Below are 20,057 nucleotides of genomic sequence, written 5' to 3' on the forward strand. Positions count from 1 at the left end.
GGCTTCTGAGGTGTTGTGTGTTGTACAGACTGTGTCAAGCTCTACCAGCTTGCACAGTCTGCCACCTGAAGCAGATATATCCCTTTGGGCAACTTTGGTGTGAGAACCCCAAGCTAGTGAGCTCTGGGCAACTCTGGGCTTCTTTTTTATTGGTGGTTATTATATGATTTACTGTATGTTCTGGAGGATGTGCTCATCCCAGATCCTGTTCTATCCTGGTCAAGGAAATGTTTCTTTCCTAGAGTCTTGGTTCTGTTACCCTTTGCTGAGGGGTGGGGTTAGGCCCTAGGGATTTTTAATTGCAGAAGTGCTTTTTTGCATGACTTAAATCACAGATGCTGGCCTAATTTAAACTTACTGGTGATCCAGAAAACTCCTCTTTATCTCTGTATTACAATGTTTTTGGCTGTTCAGTTTGTTATTTCTGGAGTTCTGAACCTGTGGAAAAACTGTTACCTTTGATGTCTGAATTTTACAAAGCTGTGTTGCATCCCAGCACAAACTTTAATGCTTTACTGGAGGCACAGGACTATACTAAGGAGGATAGAACTGGTCAGCGGTGGCATCTTGTATATTTACGGTCTTTTCTTCCTTCATAGCCAGCATCTAAATGCAGAAGAACCTTTGTACTGTTGTCCAGAGAGAGCCAGCCTCATTTTGCTGCCCTAAGTGTAACAAGGCACGCAGCTCAGCGTTCAGGAGTTGGGCTTCTGTAGACCCCTGTGTCTGTTTATGTTTTGCTGTCTTGTCTTAGTTGAGACTGTGGGCTTAGCATTGCACAAAGCCTAGCTGGCTGCCTAATGCCTGTGCCTGACTTGGAACAAACCTGACACAGCAGTAAGGTTTCTCTTTGGTAGTGAGACAGAAGAGTGTGGGGGAAAGTCCTTGTCAGGAAAGAGTAGCGGAAGCAGCAGATATTAGAGTTGGAGTGTGGTACTTGGCAGCTCCTGTTTTCCCATATGGTATAGTTTCATCACCACAATGATTTGATTGGAATTGGCCATCTTTTAGAAGAAGACAGCTGCACAGGTAGGACATCCTGCACAACTTAACTTCATGTTCACTGTAACTATTTTGTATTTTTGTACTATTCATCACTTAAACTTGATTTTAAAAGTTCATCAGTTCTGGAATTATTTATTCTTCTGATTCCTTCTTGATGATCATGCAGGGCACCTTCAAGGTCCCTTGATATGTACCCTTTCAAGGAGAAACTCTGCCTGGTGGTACTCCTGTGTTGGAAAACTGCAGTGTTTGTTGTAGGTGTTGCTGAAGTAATGTTGAAATCTCCCATGGCCTGGCTGCACAAAGCGCATGTCTGGTGCAGGAGCTGACTGCCCTGGGACAGGATGGTTTAGAGATGGAAAGCTGGCTGTCTTGCCCTTTGCAGGGGAATATTTAGCAGGATGAGCATGAGGGCCAGAGAACATCTTGTTTCTCTTGGATCAGAAGTTTCCAGAATAAAATTAGTCCCTTGTAGGCAGCTTCAGTGAATACTACTTCTGCTCAATTGAGTACTGTTTTGAGTAATGTTTTGAATCAGGATGCAGGGGTATTAGATGTGCTCTATTATCTCCTTGTACTTAACAAATTTTGATGGTTGGATTTTATTTTTTGTAGAGAAGTGAAAGAATAGCTTTGTTTTCTCTAACAGTTTCATTTATACAAAGTTCATGATCCTCTTTTTTTTCCAAGCACGACTTATGGGTTATTCTATGACAAAATATTTCAAGAGGTTTACAAAAAAAAAAAGTTCCAAAATAAATGAGGAGCTAAAATTTTAAAAGGTCTGTTCCTGTATTTGTTGTGTGGAACTTGTGATGCTTGGTATCTGACTCTTTAGAGCAGCTCCTGCTGGTTTCCCCAAGAGAAGGATAACTTCAATCCACACTTACTTGCCTTGCAGAGGAGGCACGTAACACTAACATGATGTGAAGTGTCTCGGTTCAGTTAATCACTTTATCTATTTGAGCATTAAGTTGAAAGTGCAACTTATTAATTTTACAGTCTTGGGATTTGGTAATCTGCCAAACCCACACAACTCAATTCAAGTTATCTCTCTACATTGTAATCACTCAGGGGGGCTCTGGGAGAAGACATAACCTCAACTGAGAAATGATGCTGCTCTTTTCCATACTTAGAGAAGTCATGACTACTTCCAAAGCCCAGAGTGCTGAAATGCTCCTGGTAGTGGATCAGTGTCAGCAGCCAATGCAAAGCCTGTATCGGGACCTCTTCAGAGAACAGTGCTAAGACACGCTTGCTAGGCACAGATTTCTGGCCACCAACAAATGCCATGTATTCTGACCTTTAGCTCACAAATGTGTCTCTGTTGGCTTAAATCATTTGTGCCTCCTTCAGGGTGATAGTAAAACAGCACTACAAGTCAGTACTCATCTGTCTGTAGCACAGCTGATTTTGGCACAGAATTGGATACTCTATCCATGCAGGCTTCATATGCAGAGTAAATAATGGTGGGCTTGCTAATCAAAGGTGTTTAGAGTGGTCACTGTGGGACAAAGCCAGCTCTCATGCCCTTACCTGACTGTACATCTAGAAAAATAGTGTATTGTTGGAGGATGAACTGAGAGAGTCTGCTTTTCACGTGCAGTGCCCTTGCTATGTAGTTCCAGTATATATGGAGGGAGTTGCTCAGTCCTGCTGACCTACTCCATTTGTATTTAATTTAGTTTAGGATCTGCTCAGTGATCTTCCTTGATAGAGGTGAGGCTGAAAGGTTGGTAGTTCCCTGGGTCATCCTTTCTACCATATTAAAAATGAACATGTCATTGCTTTTTTTCTTTTTTTTTTTTTTTTTTTGAGCCTGTTTTTCCCAGAGGTTGCTCACAAGTCATTCTGATCCTGCTGCCTCTGTGTTAAAGCTCAGAATAGAGCTAGGTTTGGCTGTCTGCTACTTTATCTTCAAGCATGTAGGATGTGTCCCCCTTGGGTTCTTCTCCTCCATCTGTCTTCAAGCAATTGTATCACTAGTTTGTCACTGTGAAAGATGATGTGTAACACAAACCAAGGTCCAATTCTCTGAACATGGAAAATCGGACTGTGGACATACAAATTTTTTGAGGAGGGGAGCTTGAGCTTTAAGCAAAGAAGCAAGTTGATTCCAATAAAGACTTCAGCTGAACTGCTTCAATTAATAAATGAGCATTGGTTGAATATTTGGATCAGCACTGGAGTACGTGGTTGTGTGGCATACTCCCAGAAGCTGCTTCCTCCCACTCAACACTTCTGTTTTAAATAAAGAGCACAATCTGTGTTGTGCCTGTTCTTAATTGTTCTTCAAACACTGAAAATAGTTTTTGTGTGGAAACATTTCTGTTTCTGTTGCTAGTGGCCTTGAAAGAGTTAGCTTGTGTGTGAAAGGTGGAAACAGGACAGAGGCTGAGATCAGGGAGCATGCCCTTGGGGGCAGTGCTTAGGAGTCATCGGAAAGGATGGTTTAAGCTAACCTGATCTATGTTTTTTACAACTCCTGAGTAGTTAAGTGGTCCCAAGTGAAATTTTGTGCAGGGGTAAACTGAGAGGGAAATATTCTCTTGAAGAAGGAGAGAAGTGCCTCCCCTTTGGTAGCATTTATATGGGAGGTAGAACATGCACAGAATGAAAATGGCTGGCACATGCCTCTCGTGAGTTTCCCTAACCTCTAATGGATATTGGGAAGAGGATGCACTCCAGGAAAAGACAAACTTTCTGAGCTCTGCCTTTCAGCAAGAGCAGAACATGAGTCTATAAATACTTCAGTTACTAGAGCAATTAAAGTTTGAACATGTGTTTATTGTGAAGGAGTTAAAACAACTAATGATCAAGTCTGGATAGACAATATCATGACTTCCTGTGAAACAGTAATATCTTCCCAGGTGACTTACAGTATGTCTCTGTAGTGGTTGCTGCTTCAGGTTGCTAAGGAACATTAGTTGTCAACATATCTGCCTTCAGCATTTGCTTTTATCTTTGCACTTCATATGGAGCGTTTTCCCTCAGTACTGATGCTGACCTTTTTCTTCCCCCTCATTATCAGAGGCAACAACTGTGCTGCGTTTATCAACCCTAAGTCTGTTTCTTCAACACTTGGAAACTAAAATACAGAACTTCTAGCCCTGCTGACACCTAATGATATGGGCATTATGTGCTGTAATACAGTGGAGAATACCTGCTTCAAAGGGAAGGGAGTTCTGATTTTATTTTATGTTGCATGCACATGGATGGGAAAAACCTACAAAACATTGAGTACAGGTAAAATGATATAATCAAAATCATTGAAATCAGTGTCCAAAATGGAGGCTGAGAGGTCTACACTGCTATTACCTTTGCCTATATAATCTGACAAATGTCAGTCCAATTTATATTTTAAGACAAATTCATCTAAATACCTTCCTTTCAATGGCAGATGTGGAGTATAACCTGCTCACCACTATCTTTCTAAATAAAATCTCTTTGTGTTTGGAGACTGTTGTTCTGTGCCTTTCTTGTTTTTTCTGTGTACCTTAAACTCATCCAGCTCCTTCATCCTTTCTTTGCAAATCGTATTTCTAAACCTTTGATCACTTCTTTGATCACTTCTGATCACTTTTCCCTGTGAATGCTTTTGTTTCTCCCTGTGCTTTCTCCAGGGCTGGACGCATCCTTGTCTGCGCCCATCTAGTGCTTAAGTAGAGGAATGATCAACTCCCTTACCTCTTACGTGATTTTTTTTTAAATCTTATTTAATGCAAAACTGTTTTTTTTCTTCTAACGGTATGGACTTGGTTGATTCCTTCTTGTTTTAATCTGATATATGTTCCATATCCATTCACTGTAAGACTGCAGTCCATAGAAACCCTCCCCTTCTATTTGTGAATCATTCATGCTTTTTTCTTCATTCTGTAGTATGGTATGCTGCACTCCTTGAAACTGGTTCCAGTTTTTTACTTAAGACTGAGCTTGATAAATAGGAGAAACACTCTGAATTTCAGTCCTGGCCTTCAGCAGTATTAAATTTTGGTCTGTACTCTTCAGAAGGTTTTTTGCTAGTCCATCACTCAAATCAGTAGCATACTGTAGTTTTAATAGATATGTACTTGCCTTTCTCCTGTCACAACAGCAAAAGCCAAATTTAACACTTTTTGTGCATTTATTTGCTATAACCTGGTAGAGAGAACAAGCACTGTAACCATTGCTGTGGAATGTTTCCTATCTTCCAGGGTTCTTTGAGATTGTTCTCAGTGCATGGTAATTGTCTTTATGGTGACTGCTGGGTGAATGCCAGCCAACACCTCAGAGAAACAGGAGAGAACAAAGGCCAGCTGGAGACTTGCAATGCTATATGATGCACAGATATCCAGCCTCTATTTTACTTTCCTGTGAAGATTGGCACAGAGCGAGCTTGAAGTAATTCAGGCATTTCTGCACACAATTCCTTTCTTTCTCAGTCTTGCAGTGTTCTTTAGTTTTCTTGCAATTTTCTTTTGCTCCCTAAATAGCATAAGCTCCTGTTTTGTCATATTTTTTATTTAATGAAGAAAAGATGCCAAAAAGTAATGGATGTTGCACTGCTGAAGTTTTATTTTATGAATTAGTTTTAACAAAGCAGAATAGTTAAAACTGGAAGAAAGAGTTGGCTGAAGAAAAGAATTGGTTCTGAGTTACCCAAAGCAAATTGTTAATTTCTTGGGCAGTTGCAGACAACTGTTCTTTGAAATGGACAGAGATAACAGAAAAGAAAATGCCAGGTTTGTTGAGAATGTGTATCTTTTATCTACCACGAAAGCCCTCAGAAACATAAATGGCTTCAAATCTCCTGAGCTTTCCCAGACCTCCATGCCCCAATTGAGAGGTGAACCTGCAGTTGCTCTTGTGAATTTCTTGATCTCAATTCTGCCACAAGAAAACTAGGAGATCTTGTGTAGCTTTTTGCTAACCTAATACTTCCATGACAGAACCCAAACACAATAAATCCTTGCTGGCAAAGCTGTCTCAGCTCTGGAGCAGTGGAGTCTGCAGGATCCATGGTCTTTGAGGAGCAATGAAGACCAAACTGCAGGAGCAGAGGTCAGCAACAGTTTTAAAGCTTCTGTTTTGCCATGAAAAATAGATCAAGTCACTTGAGCTGTCAAAATGCATTTTGGAAGTGTGTTATCAGTGCTAACCTGCCTCCTCTTGGAATTAGTTCTTGCTTCAGAGCAGTTTCAAAAAATATGTTCCTGTGGTTTGCAGTTTTTGATGCTGTTTAAAAAGGCTCGTGGGAAACCTCATTCCTCAGACACAGTGAGGAGAACCTGAATGAATATCTCAAAGTAAGACAGAAATATCTATTGCAGGGAATGTGGCTGGAACAGAACTCACACATATAGCACTGTCATCCTTTTACACTGCTACTTGTTTCTTGCTCAGCAGATATTCTAATGCATTGTGTGTCATCTTAAACTGTGCTTTCTAAATCGTGTGATCAACAGACGGATTATTTTTTTTTTAAGACTTTTTAAAGATACATTCTCAAGATATCTTTCAAGTTGTTTTCATGGTGGATTATAGCATTTTCTTAAATGACACAATAACGTTTTTCTGAATGGTCAAAAGTAGTTCATACAGACTGCAACTCTATAGAGTAGGTTTTTGGCTTTTGTTCTCTCCACAGTCTCCTTGTATTTTAAGCTGTATTCTCCAAGTGTATCTACATTAAATATCCAGTCCTGCTTTCTTGCCTCAGAAAATGGAAGTTTGGATAAACCAATGAGGAAATGAAATCACAGCAGGATGGAAACAGATTTAGTTTCAACTCCAGGAGATGCTGTATCTGATGGAAGCTGAATACTATGTGAATCATCATGATTCAGTAAATAGGATAACAGTCTCCCCCTCTGGGATTTCTGTTCCTGACAGAGCAAATAGAAGCCCTGCTAAGCCACAGTCAAGTGAAACCCAGTCTGTTTGCTCTTGTGTGCAGCAGAACTGTACCTGCACCTTTACACCTGCAGTGTGTAGTAGGTATAACCTAATCTAATACCGTTCAAGTTTGATCCAAGCATTAAATGCATACTGCACTTCTACCTCATGTCGAGAATTCATTGTGCTGTATGTGGAAGGAGTCTGAACAGCCTGTTCCCATAGCAGCAGAAACACCATGTTATATATATGCATGATGATTAAGAAAGCGGAAATCTCTATGTTCCCTATGCACAAACAAGTTTTAGTTACCTGCACCTGGTGAGAGGTGCAGAAAACAGCAGCCTGCTTAGATACAGTTTTGTGCTGTGTTTTTGCTTTTTAGAGCACATAGAATCAGAGATTCAGAAGAGAGGTGACAGAGATAAGTTGGTGAGTTGGAGAGAACAGCTTAAGAGACTCAGAGACAGAGAGCACTCATGCAATGGGAAGAAACTAAAAGGCTATTTCAGACAGCCAAAACTGCAGAAGCAGCTTGCAAGGTGCACAGTGCTACAGACAAATGACTAGGAGGCTGTTCACTGGGAGAAGAGGTGACAAGTCTGCATGAACTGATAGTACTGCTCCAGCTCCCTTGATGTACCTCATCAAGGTGAGGTTACTTCAGAAGTGCGCTGGTTTTAGTGTTGTCTCAAGTGTACTACTATACTCTTTGTTTGTAGGAAGATACATCTCAATTTGTCCAGGGAAAGGATGTGTGGGGGGGTGGAGGGGACAGCAATGGCTGTCCTTTAACAAGCGTCCCCCGGTGAGTTAGATATATGAGTAAAGCTCTAACCTGTCAGAGATGAGGAGCTATCAAGTGGGTTTGAAACCCACCCAAAGTGGAGTTGTTTTCTTTTCTCGATTGCTGTTTGGTAATGTCGTACTTGTTAGTCTCTGCCCTCTGGATGTCACTGTTGTGCTCATTTAGATTCCTATTCTTCACCGACCTGCTCTGTATGTGATCACAAGAGCTCCTAAGAACTTGGTTTCCCTTCTTCATTGGCCTCACGGGGCCTCTTGGCTGGAAAATGGGAGAAAGTATCTGTCCAGATGATATTGTGCAAGCTATTTTAAAGGCAGTTGCTCTTTGAGGATCTTCTGAAACATATTGAAGCCAAGCTCAGCGCCATCTGCTTCAGCCAGAGCATCTTTAGGTTGTCAAGAGCAAGAACTTTGCAAATGCTGCACCAACCCTTCTTGGTCTGGGTCCTGTCTGTGCAATGCTTCACTTCTATCAGGCAAAGAGGTGTCGTGAGATAATGCTGTGGTTATAACGTCTCTGAATGCCTTTACTGCTTTTTCATTAACTGTCAGAGTTGCGTAGAGGCAGGATCATGTGCAGTCCAGGTTTTCTGCACTGTTTCTGCAGTAGTAGAAATCCCACCTTTGTGTAAGTTACTGAAGTCTGGGCAGGAAAAGACATTGTTATCTTGTTCCTCTGAGAGAGTTAAGCTCACCACAGCAGAGCCCTTCATGCTTGGTTTCTGTGTTAAAAAACCAACCCAAAATGACAGGTATGCCACTGCAGATGAGCCCAATTAAAAATCAGACAGAGTGGAAGACAGTGCCGGTTGACAATCCTACTGGGGCAGTGGGGAAAAACAAAGGGAGATTTAGTGCCTAAGAAACCGTGAGCAGTAGGGGAGCAGAAGATACATTTCAAATATATGATTCAAAGGCAAAATCTGTCAGCAAGGGTGCCTAATTTGATTCCTTTTCCCTTCCTATCTTCATAATGCACTTAAGCAACTGAAAAACTTCCATTGAGATTTTTTTGCACTGAAGAAGGAGGCTGTATTTGGAGTAGCTTTTGACTTGTTTAATTCTTTCTGTTTTTGATTTGACCAGCTTGGAGCTGTCACCTTTTGGGGAGACCCCGCTGGTCTCACCTGGTGTGGTCTTTACATTTGGCTCTCAAAATATCTCGTGGGAATTCAAGGCAATATATAAGTATGGCCAAAAAAAAAAAAAAAAAAAAAAATGTAGCTGGGAAAGTATGACAGATAATGAACTAGGGTTATGTTAGGACCATTATAATTTAGAATAGATGCCTATAAATAAACTTTGTGTCCGTGTTTTGAACTATGTGCAAGAACAATTGCCACTGTAAATAGTCTTTGTGAGGTGTTTGTTCTTTCCTGATTACATAACATACCTGTGATTATCTCAGAATTACAGTATTTTTTGCTTTTTTTGTATGAAGTAACATTTCCTTTGATCTCTAGTGTTTTGCTGTGTTGCCTAGAGACCCTTTTTGCTTTATAGGACTTGAGACTTCTGTGTTCTTCAAAGCTTTTATCTCCAGTTTCTTCTGCTCTGCCTTGTTTCAGATATATTTAGAAAAAAAACATTTAATTTTCAATTTTTCTAATCCTTGCTGTTGTACTTTAAGAGAATATTAACCAATTAGTTCTTCCCACTGGCTAGCAATGCAATCAATAAACGTATAAGAAATCTCTGAGCCATGTTTTTTCCAGTGAGGTTGTTTTGCATTGGTGCCAGCAGGTCTTTTTGTTGTTGTTGGCGTCCTGCTGCTCCCCTGGTTTTGCTCTCTCATTTGACTCAGTGTTAGTGTGACATGTGCTTATTCTTTCCCTCATTCAAGAGGATATGCAAATGGATTATTTCAAGGCTCAAAATAAGACAGGAACATTCTATAAAAGCATCACTCTTGCATGCTATGACCAAGCCTACTCAGTTTTTTTATGCATTTTGAACTTAATAATATAAAAGTAATCCTTACTTCCTGGAAACGACAGGGGCACTTATTTCGTGTCTGTAGGAGTCTCAAGTTAAGTGCTTTGCTGAGATACATGGCGTGAGAGGGGTTAGCCCTTACAGTATGAACTTGTAGGTCTGTCTATCACCATCCAGCTGGATGCCCTTAGTGCTGTGGGCAGAGCCACAGAAGCCAAAGTAGGTATGGACCAAGGTGGGACTGAAAGGCTTGGTGTTTGTGTGGATGGGACCGAAACCACTGTGCTGTAGGGGTGAATGCAATTAAGAGCAAGGATTGGGATGTTCCAGTCCTTCTGACTGCACTTGCATGGAACAGTCATAATAGTTTATATGTAATGGTTCTTCAATTATTTTATATTGTGTTTCCCAATAAGTTCTCATACAAAGTTTTCTGAGGCCTGAAAATTTTCCTTTGTCCAGCTTCTAACATAGATTATTTTTAAACAAAATAGAAGTCCTTTAAAGGTCAAGGAAGTCTTTTCTGAGTGGCTGTCTGGTGTACTGATTATAATTATTAATTAAACAGTGTAATATTCTGGTCATTAGTTGCAATGATCAATGATCTCCTCAGAGACAGTTGTTCTATTAAAAATACATCAGTAATAAATGACCTTCACTGAAGTTTCTGCCGTAGAATGTACCTAGTAGCTCTGAGAAGTACCACTTTAATAACCTATGTTTCCATCCCTCCCCTCTTGATAGGAATTTACTCTTTTCAGATGCTGTCTACCAAGGAAAAAAAAGGGGCTATGTGACTTGATGTTGCATAGGGTTTTAAATATATTGACAACTTTACTATTCCTCAGTTTTGCTCTGGGAGGAGACGAAATATACAAAATTTTCCAAGCTCTTACCAGCTGCAAAATATGAAGATATATAAGTTCTGTTAGTGCTAAACTCTATAAGAGTAGCCAACAGTAATAATCTCAATGGAAGACAGGTCAGAACCTTGTGTGCAAAGAGCATTGAGGTTTTTTGGGTGGAAATTTTTTCAAATACACGTGACTGCTTAAAAAGTCTCTTCAGAAGGAGAAGAAAATATTTGGGATAAATGAACCTCCAGTGCAGCTGTTTTCAAAGTAACTCTGTCCTCTACTGAGCAGCAGGAGATTATCATCTCGCTCCTGAGACTTCAGGACAATGAAAGAACTATCTTAAATTATTTCTTTCATAAAAGAAAAATCTCAAAACATGAATATATTGATCTGCTGGTACACACAGGGAGAGGAAGACAATGAAGGAGATAATTGTACTTTGAGGTATGTAATGATTTTTTAAATTCAAATTGAGCAGCAGGAGGCAAGCAGGAGATGAGTTTCTCTATGGGTATTCAGCTCTTAAAGCTGAAAATTAATGAATAGCACACAGAAAGTTAGTGGTCAAGAAGAATACTTTGCAAAGTTCAGCATCATACATTTAGCAAAGCAGGGAGACAATTCACAGTCATCTTAGAACCTTTGAGAAGTGGCTATCTGATGAGGTTAATGTCTTAAGAATGCAGGAGAAGTCTTGTACATAAGTTGATACTGCGGTCATTACATTTCAGTGGTTTCACTGGGCACCCTAAACACTTCACACCATTTCATCCATTCTTATAGAAAACATCTCAGCCCTCTATTTTTTCCTATCGATCTGCAGTGGCACACACTTCAGGACAGTGTTTTTTCTAGAGGCAGAACTGGCAGAAAGATACCATCTTGACCCATTTGTGCCTGTTCCCATGTAATTCAGGTTCTAGTTATTTGGAAAAGTGAAGCATGTTCTATAGGACTTCCTCTCAAATCTTCCAACTAATAGTTGATTGGTCCCAGCTGAGTGAATATGGAAAGAAATGCAGGGTTTTTTTTTTGTTTTTGTTGTTTTTTTGGCAGAACACTTACCTCTTGCATTAAAATGTTCATCAAAGGTGGGGAAAGAGAGAATCATGCATTAAAACCCTGAGTTTTCTAATTTGCTGGCAAAAGAGGGAAAGAATTTTAAATAAATTTAAGGGACAAGAGCTCTAACATAAATAGACTTCCTATTTTTATGGACGCCTCTAAAATACGATCAGCAATAAAATAATGAACTCCAGTACTTCCATAGCAAAGCAAAATTTTGTTTGTTTATTCCTTCACATATTGAACGAGCATTTAGTTATGGTTAAATATGAACAAAGCAGATCTTCACATATGAGAGTTTATTTATTTATTGCTAACTCTTTCATAATTAATGGAGTTTCATTTATTTGAGCCAGTGACTCAGTTGCCCAGGAGAGTGAGAGCTGTCATTTGTGCTGTGTTCTCTGTCTCCAGAAAGCACAAAGCAGAGAGGGGAAAGCTCATGCTGGCTAATGCGGAGGCCAGTCCAGCACTGCAGATGTGAACACTTAAGCTGAATATCTTTGAGCAGAACAGCCTCTCTGAGGAGGAAGGAAAATCTATTTAAAATCTGAAATGGAAAAACCCAGCAGCAATCAATCAGAATAGGTAATCAGAAACAGACTTTGTAACTAAATCTAAAGGAGGAAAAAGGGAGGGGTAATTCCCTCACCCAATTAAACCTCAGAGCATGCATGTTCAGAAAATAAGTTCCATAGCACTACATTTTGTGAAGTGTCACGCCTTTCTCTTGTAGGAGATAATGATTCATCTATCACAGGGAGAAGCAAAGGTTGTTACATGAAATCCATTGCTCTGCAATTAATGTGAAATAGCGGATATTTTTGTAAAGGCTAATCTGGACATTCATCCTAAATTTTCTAAGCTACGTATATTAATCAGGGAATAATGTAGATTGAAAGGGATGTCTGGAGGTCATCTGGTCCAAGTGGATGCTCAGAGCAGGGCTTTGTTGTGACAGCAAGTTGCTTGGGGTTTTGTCCAGTCAAATTCGGATTTTTCTCCAAGGATGGAGATTCCCATCATCGCTAAAATGAATCAATTTAGTGAAGGTAAATCTCGGGAGGTTATGATAGGAAAAAATAAAAAGGAACAAGGAAATGAATGTGCTAAGATAAGGACAGGACTGAATTATGATTGATGTGTTAAAGAGGAAAAGGGAGGATAGAAAGCTCTTTCTCCTTCCCATAGCAGCACAAAAGAGTATTGGACCAGTAAGAGGTACAGGAGGTGCATGGAAATGGTTGCTAAATGCATGTAAAAAATAGCAGGAAAGAAGAAAGGATCAGTCTTTTCTATGTGTTTGCTATGAATGTAATAGATAAACAAGAAAGGATTGCACTGAATGTTAAGGAAAAGCTTTTTTATGATGAAGGTAGTAAAACTGGAGTTCAGACTCAGTGTGGGATCTTCATCACTGGAAATTTCAAAAAAAAAATTGCCAGACTGCCAGGAATGTCTAATGCACAGCTAATCTGACCTTGGAGTAAGGTGATAAACAAAGTGTTTTCCCTTTTCAGCTCCATTTCCCCTGATTTTGTGGTAGAAGAACAAGAACATTGATTCTCTTGAAGCCTGCTTGAAAGCTGTTACTGAAAGATTAGGAGAGACCTGATAGAGCAGCAGGCTAGTCCAACATCATGGATGTGAGTGCGTAAACTGAACACTTGTAAACTAAGTCCTACAGGCCTGATCTTTTATCAAGCTGACTGTTTCAAGAGTGCAGAAAGCTCAGTTTGTGTACTTAGCAATGGTTGACATAAAAGAGAATTTGTTTTGAAACGAAGCTTGCTTTAAGAAGGGTCTAAACAACAAGGAAATGTAATTTTAGAAGATTAGAAATTAGAAAATTAGAAATTACTTCAGCCTTGCTTTGAAGATTTTAGTGTCTTTGATCTTAATTATAAAGCTAATATTTTTCAGTAAATGACTAAGCGTCCTGGCTCTGGATAGTAATGACTGAGTGAAAGGACTGGTAAAGCAATACGGAACATCTTTTAATTCAACTCTCTGCCTCAAATCCTGCCTTTCTAATTGGCTACAGACATTTTTTTTTTGTCTCTGTAAATACAAAGCAATGATATTTTCTGCACTTCTAGTGTTCACATCTCGGAGTAACCCAGGCTGTAATTAATGCCTCTGGCAGTCTTGAGAGAGAATCCAAGGTCTGACTGGGCACATAGATTAAATTACGTGCTGCAATTTCCCTATGGACGCATTTGATGCACCTGTAGTCTCTTGTTACCAGAGGATCACCCATAAGTATTCAGCAGGTACAGAATTAAGAGAGCTGAGAACTGTACTGGGAGGTTCATTTGAGAGCAACTAAATGCTCATGTCCTTAGTGACTCTTTTTCTTAAACTAATAGTGTGATTAAAACAAACCTCCTGCAATTGTAATATTGTGGAAATGTCAACAATGACTCCAGAGAAAAGGAGAAGTGCAAACTGTAGTCCTAAATCTTAATCCTGTAATTAATGTAGCAGATTCTTGAAAATCGTGGCATTCACCACAGGTGCAAAAGTTCACTTGAGTACATTCACTGACTGAATAAGAGTTAAAGAGCATTTTGATATTGTGAAAGTAGATATGTATGAAAACCAGAAGTGACTTCAGGCAAGCACTACTTCAAGCTGTGGTTGCAAAGATAAAAAGAACAACAACAAGCATTTACTTTTTAAGTAAAAAGCATCATAAGTTCTGCATTCTGCCTCATTTGAGTTCAAATGTGTTTCAGTATTGCTTTAAAGATTAGAAAGATTTTAATGAGTAAATGAAGAAATGGAAATATTAATCTTGAAATAAAATTTTTATGGTTAGAGGCAGATTGTCCTTGTGATTATTTTTTTAAAATTGGTTGAATTTACATTCAAACCCATTATAGTGATGTACAGAGCAGGAAGAAGAGTTGTGAAGGTATGTCAGGAGTATATGAACTGTTTGCTCCAGAGTTTGTGGGTTTTGGTTTTGTTTGGTTGTTAATTGACATGCCAACAATGCAGAGATACTATATTATCACTGAATGTTAGGACATTTGTTGCACCTTAAGCAGGCAGAATCACACTTCTGTCTCTAGCACACCTTTCATCCCAGAATCATCATCTCTTGGAAGTGCTATAAATATTCAATATAAGCTGCACTTCTTGTGTTGAAGAACAGGGAATAGCTTGTTTTAAGAATGTTTATTAATTTATAACTGTTAGCAAAAGAGGATGTCCTACTCTGCAAGTGAACTTTACAGATGCACCTTTAAAAGAGACCACTTCAAGTATTTCTGTTGGATTGTTGCCACAAAGGTGAAATCTTTCCCAGGATTAGAGTGTTGTTACTTTGTGGAATGAGATTTCACTGTCAGAGATGAGTTGACACGTTTCTTTGGGGAGAAATCATGAATGTAAACATTCTTTATAATGAAATTTGTATTTGAAACAAAATCACAGACTCATGCTGTTGCCCTCTCAGCAAATAAGCTCAAAGGGGTTTTTTGCTCCAGTTACAGTCCTGCTGAGACTCTTATCTCAAAGAGAAAGGATGGATGAGCTATCGAGCTCTTCTCTTTTTGCCCGACCTTGGCTCCTGGAAATGCTTTACTGTTAATGTTGTGCTGAGGCATTGTGGAAGCCCAATCAGTTTGCACTCTGCTCTATGAGCACTCCATTTTATAGACAGGAATATAGAAAAGGGGATTCTTTTTCCAAAGAGTAGAAATACAAAAAGACAACAGATGGGTACAGTCATATGGAAGGCTACAATAAAACAGCGAGACAATATTGACTACTATAACAGTCAGCAATTCCCAGCAGAACCTGCATCTTAATTGCAGTTAAATTTCTTAGCTGTTGTCACAAATCTATAAATAATAGCAAAGGAAAGGTATCAAGTTGGCAATTAATTGGCTTTTATGTTTGATAATTTTTTTCTTTCAAAGTGTAGGAGGGATATGTGTAGAAAGGTGAATCCTTTAAAAAGTTTCAAGGGCATGAAAATGTTACAGGATGCCTTCTGGTGCAAATCTGCATTTTTGTTTCTTGCTTATTAATAAGCCTATGAGTAACTGGCCTAGAAGTGGAGCAATGTAGCAGTTTTCTCTTACAGTCCCCGTTACTCTCTTCCAGTACCTCTGCCCTTGCACTGGGAAAATAGCCTTGGATCCAGCAGCATATTTTGTTAGCTTTAGGCATCATGTTAGTCCAGGTGGTTTGTAGAAGTAAATTGCTGTATTACGTACGTTATTCTGAGAGTCAAAGCTTGTTTTGACTGACCTCAAGGCTTTACTTCATGTGTTTTACTTCATGTCATATGTACATCCACAAATTCTTTTCAGGTGGCATTTCTTTAAAATGTTGGCTACAAGTCAACCAAGAGGTTCTTCAGCCATTTCTGTATCTTAATTTCTAACTTGACTGATTAGAGTTTCCTAAGAGGATTTGGCTGGTTTGTTTATTTGGAATGAATCCTATTTTTCCTAGCATCCCTCATGCTTCCAGCAACCTTCAAAATTTCTTATTTACCTTTGCAGTTTCCTCTCTGTGGGTGACAGTAATCTTGTAATAAATCTACTCCATCCTGGAGAGAATTCTAAGGAAATCTCTTCACTGTGGCTTAGCACACTTGTTAGAAAGGCAGGGTGACTCACATGCTGAAGTTTCTAAGCAGTGTCTGAGGAAGGAGAGAACTGAGAATGGAGAATTGGCAAGGTTATAGTGAAAACTGCGTCAGTTCTGAGTCTGTGGAGAAAGTAACTGCTGAGGGCTGCTGACTGTTTTGCTGGGCAGTGTGAGATCCATTTCCTGCCTTTGCTGAATGCCTTTCATCCAAGAATTTCAAAATGTTCTGTGGGTATTCAGCCATAGGGAACAGAAGGAAATGCAGAGAAGTAAGAGCAAAAACTTACAGAAAAGACCTCAATATTTTGTCAAAATCAAAGACCATGGTACAGTAGTGTTGAAAACCAGTGTTTCATGTTTGCAACAAATTTGTTTGCATTTCTTGATCCTGTACTGCTGACCGATTAGGCTTAATGTGTTCAGTACACTCTAACTGAGACACTGAAGAACTAACTGAGGCACAGAAGAATATGTTTTAACACTTAAAAGCAGTGGAAATAATCCTGTTAAGGAGCTTTGGACCAAGTCCTTAGGTGGTATGCATAATTCTGATAGGAAGTCCAGTAGATTGCTTTATGTTTCCTACATATACAGACCTGCCAAAATTTTTTTGTAAACCTAATGCGTAACAAAATCAACAAGACATTACTTAGCAGAAGATCCTACTTGCCTGCATTGCAGTGTTACTATCTTTTCATAATTGAAATCTCATCTATTAAACTGTATTAATAAATTGAATCATGCTTAGCAAGATTCCTAAAGGGAGAAACATTTAGATAATATTCACCAGACGCTTATTTATTTAGCTAAGTGTCTCCTTTTTATTGGCTTAAATCCACAAGTCTCCTAATGTTTGGAGTATGAGTCATTTATTTTGCTGTTTAAATTTGATTAGTTCATACTATTTAAAATTTTTATAATTAAATAAACTATCTGTATTTAAAAACACTTAGGCTACAGAAAATGCTTATTACTTTTGCAAGGTTCTTCTAATAGTAATAAATGTCAAGTGAGGAGCTATTTGTCATGACCAATTAAAGACTTTTAACATAGTAACTACATTTCCTGAGAGAAAAATGAAACCAGACCTATCTCCTCCTCAACATAAATCCATGTTTGCCACAGAGACCTTCTATGAAGAAGGTTCTTTTAAACCAAAGAAATTACACTTTTCCCTTCCCAACCCAGTGAGGACAGTGCTGTTTACTAAGCAGAAAGGAGATATTCAACAGAGGTGCCAACCAAGCAGATTCTTACCAAGCTAATTAAAATTGATCCATGAAATGCTGGAGAAAAATAAGCCTACTTATCTTCAGTGAAACACCTAATTTAGCATTCTTATCTCATTTCCTGTTCATGTTACTGTTCAGCGGTGCTGATTTTATCCCAACACCTTCCTGGTCATCTCTTCCTGCTCTCAATCACACTCCTTGAACTGGCACATAAGTAAGGTGTGGATACCAAGAGATGATTTTGACTGTAAGCTACTGTAAGCAAGAGGCATTTCATTTGGTCTGAAGGGGAAAATTATTTCATGATACTAGTAGTGGTTAATTCTTGCTCAGAGAACTTTACAAATTATGAAAAAGTGTAGGCATTTTTTCCTTTAGCATGCCATTTCCCCTGCTTAACTCTGTGTGGCATGGTTTAAAAACCCTCTTAATCCTATTGCCTAGTGGAAAACTGTTGATAACTTCAGGAGTGATTGAGACATGTTCTTGCTTCAAGTTGCCATCAAATATTGTTAAATCAGAGAGTTTTTCAAGCCAAATCCTCTGTTCTGACACTGTTTTCATCCTGGTGTCACTGAATTACCAACTCTGTGGAATTACTAGAAACTTCTGGCTCAATTATAATTTTCCTTTTGTTTGCACTTGCTTCAGTCTGCCAAGGGTCATTTCTAGTTTCGGTCAAGATGATTTCCTCCTGCTGGTATTTGAAATTCAGTAACCATCATTGTTTTTATTGTTGTTTCGTTGGTAGTTTCTTTATGTTTAATCTCATTATAAAGTCACTGATTAAATTCCTTTGTCAGAGTCAAGCAGCAAATCTCACAGAAGCAGTCAGTCTTTCCTGTTTTCCCAGTTGGAAGGAGGAATCTTGATAGTCCTTACCACTTATTCTGTTCATGTTATTATAAAACTTCTAAGGCAAAGTGCCCCACCGTTTCACTACACAGTGTGACAGCTGTGCTTTTGAAAATGTTTTTAGTCTTCTTTGCAACTTCATATAAATTGTTTCCCTTAGCTTTTCTTGTACCTCTTTAAGAGCTTAGAAATATTTTCTTCCTATTGTTTGTTGGAGATTTCCTTTGGTTCTGGCTTGTTTGTTTAATAAAACATTTCTTGTTCCTTACCTTATTTTTAGATTAGTTTAGCTAATCCTATTATTTTAATTGTTGTTTTGAAAATGGAGATCAGCCTCCTTATCTTCACTATTACCTTCAGACTGAAGTTGTTTGGATTATTTTAAAAATAAATACTTGTTCTTTTGACAGTTTAGGTTTTATTTCCATACCTGTCATCATTTGTCAGTTTTATTACTTTCTTTAAGGTTGTAGGAAGGTTTCCCTTCAGCACCTAAATCTGGTTGAAAACTATCTTTTGCCTTCAGAGTGATGTACTCCTTGAAGGTAAAGGCACTGTGCTAGAATGTCTGAGGTGTAATTTAACACAACCATGTTTCTTCTCTTCTCCATTCATGTTTTAAATGTAGTTTTAATTTAACTATCTGCTGAGAGTCTGCTGTAGGAAGAAAAGGAAGATAAGAACTTTCTACACTCACCTGTTCCTTTAAATATTGTAAATTTAACATGTCTGAGCTTTGAATAGCAAAAGTGGAATCTCTGTGAATCAGAGTTTGTGACTGATCATCAAAGTTCTTTAATTAAAAAAGGGTAATTTTTTTATTTCCTGATGTGGTATCTCCAGCCCAGTCTGCATCATAATATTCCAATTAACATGCATAGTGTGTTTTCTCGCTTGCTGTATTAGGTGTAATATTCCAACCATACGAACATACCAGATGCTTAGTGTTGAACTTCTTTGCCATATTGTTTAGATCAAGTACTGTAATTTTTTTTTGAATGAGTCTCTTGTGGGAGATTGTAATTGCAGCAATTTAATAGCCTCTTAAGCCTATAGTTTATAACAAAGTTAGGTGTAGAATTATGTGTCATTTTACATTTACTGGTAATTGTTCTAAACCCAGTCTAATGTTCTTTGAAAAAACGAGCACGATTAATACATTTTGTCTAGCTCCATGAAATATGTAAATTATATTTAAATTACAGTGGGTTTCATTACTTCTGTATTTAAAAAAAAAAAAGGAAACAGAGGTTGTTGAGATCCTGGTTACAGGAGACTCTACTATGCAGAATATGACATATCTACTTCTGGCTTATTCCCATTTGAAAAATGGGGGAAATATCATAAAGTGCTATAAATGATAGAGAAGATTGGAATATAATACACAGAATTATCTGGGAGAAAGTCTGATTGTATCTCTAAAAATCACTGGCAATCATCTTCTATTAAATGTCGTTTCTCAAACTGTACAGTACATTTGCTGACTTTTAGGAAAAAGTTCAAGTGCACATAAATAACATTTTCTATGATTTCTTCTTCCATCGTTGTGCTATTTAATCATTTACCCAACAACCAAGCATTATCAGTCATTTCAGAACCCTACCAACCTTTCTGCGATAACTTTCAAAGAATGAAGAAGTAACAATTACAGCCTCTTCCAAGTGCACTTTAGATAATGTGACAGGTACCTGTGAATCTACCCTTACAAATGTAAATATAATGTTTCTATGCCAGCAAAAAGACTGCTGTTTTAGACTGTGAAAGCACTACAATGCTTCATGCCTTGCCTCCATCCATCTGCCAGAAGTTGGTGTGTTTA

The sequence above is a fragment of the Lagopus muta genome, chromosome 2, assembly GCF_023343835.1.
Source record: "Lagopus muta isolate bLagMut1 chromosome 2, bLagMut1 primary, whole genome shotgun sequence".
NCBI lineage: Eukaryota > Metazoa > Chordata > Aves > Galliformes > Phasianidae > Lagopus > Lagopus muta.